Below are 1,981 nucleotides of genomic sequence, written 5' to 3'. Positions count from 1 at the left end.
ACAGATGCTAGTGAACTCCTAGCTGCTCCAAGTCCCAGATGTCCTATTATAACTAAAGGAGATTATAGAACTGTCCAGCCAAGTCCTTTCCAATTTGCTGACCTACAGAACATGTGGTGTGTTATTTTAAGTCACTAAGTTTTAGGTGGTTTGTATACAGCTGCAGAACTATAGAACAATACCAAATTGTCTTCCACAGTGTTTACCAACTTTCACTAGCAGTGAAGGGAGCACCTGTTATTCTACATCTTCACCTCTTAGTAGTTTAGGCCTGTGTGGTACACATCACAGGAAATATGACTGGTTTTACTTTGAATTTCCCTTATGTCTTATATATCCCTTATATTACTTTGAATTTCTGGTTTTACTTTGAATTTCCCTTATATCCAGTGACTTTGAGCACTTTCATACATTTAGTGATGCTTTGTGTTTTTTCTTTCACACCGTTATATATTTTACAAATACTTCTTTTAGATCTTCACTTGCCTTTTTCACTCTTTTTATAGTCTATTTTGATAAACAGCAGGTAACAATATCTTCCTTTATGGTTTGAGTTTTTCTGTCTTAAATCCTTTCACCGTGAGATCACAGAGAAGAAGGTCTCCTATAATTTATTTAAGAAGTTTTAAAGTTTTACTTTCACATTTGAATCTTGAATCATTCATTTAAAATTTACTTTCGTTTGATATGAGTTAAAAAAAAATCTTGGCCGAGCGCGGTGGCTCAAGCCTGTAATCCCATCACTTTGGGAGGCCGAGGTGGGTGGATCACGAGGTCAAGAGATCGAGACCATCCTGATCAACATGGTGAAACCCCGTCTCCACTAAAAATACAAAAAATTAGCTGGGCATGGTGGTGCGTGCCTGTAATCCCAGCTACTCAGGAGGCTGAGGCAGGAGAATTGCCTGAACCCAGGAGGCGAAGGTTGCGGTGAGCCGAGATCGCGCCATTGCACTCCAGCCTGGGTAGCATGAGTGAAGCTCCGTCTCAAAAAAAAAAAAAATTCTTAATAGAGCCAATTGAGTAAAACTGATAGCTCTAGTTTAGGTTGAGCTCCCATAGCATGGTCTGTTTCTGTGCTTTCTTATCTGTTCTGTTGATTTATTTGTTCATCATTTTGTTGATACCTCATTGTTTTTAATTAGTACAACTGAATCAGAAGATTTTAGGGTGGGGTGCGGTGCTGCCACCTGTAATCCCAGCACTTTGGGAGGCCAAAGTGGGTGGATCACCTGAGGTCAGGAGTTTGAGATCAGCCTGACCTACATGGTAAAACCCCGTCTCTACCAAAAATTTAAAAAGTAGTTGGGCATGGTGTCGACTGCCTGTAATCCCTACTCGGGAGCCAGAGGCAGGAGAATCGCTTGAACCCGGGAGGCGGAGGTTGCCGTGAGCCGAGATTGCACCACTGCACACCAGCCTGGGCGACAAGAAAGAAACTCCACCTCAAATAAATAAATAAATAAGATGTTAAAACCTAGTCAGCCATGATTATCTCCTGATAGCTCTTATTCACAAATAGGCGATGTCTCTGTTTAGTCTCACTTAAAGTCTTTCAGTTAACCTTGACAAACGTCTCCATCAAGATCTTGCACATTTTTCCCAGATATATTCTGGAATATTTAAAAGTTTTTGTTGTTATAATGAGGCTATCATTTAAAAGAAAGTGTCAGCATGTTGTTGGTATAATCTTATATCCAGAAACCTTCCTAATTGCTCTTAATAACTTGTTCAGAGAACATTTTTCAGTTTTTCAGGTAGAAAATCATATTATCTCTCAACAATTAGAGTCATAGCTTCCTTTCAAATTCTTATATCTTTATTCCTTGCCTTGCCTATTATACTGGCTAATGCCAACAGAACAACTGTGAGTAAGAGTGGGGATAGTGGGCATTTTTGTCTGGTTCCTGGTTTTAATGGGAGTGCTTCATTTCATGATTAAACACAGTGTTTGGGGTATTTTGAAATTTGCCTTTTCTTT

The sequence above is a fragment of the Cebus imitator genome, unplaced genomic scaffold (assembly GCF_001604975.1).
Source record: "Cebus imitator isolate Cc_AM_T3 unplaced genomic scaffold, Cebus_imitator-1.0 Scaffold33, whole genome shotgun sequence".
In the NCBI taxonomy this organism is placed as follows: domain Eukaryota; kingdom Metazoa; phylum Chordata; class Mammalia; order Primates; family Cebidae; genus Cebus; species Cebus imitator.
This window is presented reverse-complemented; position numbering follows the sequence as displayed.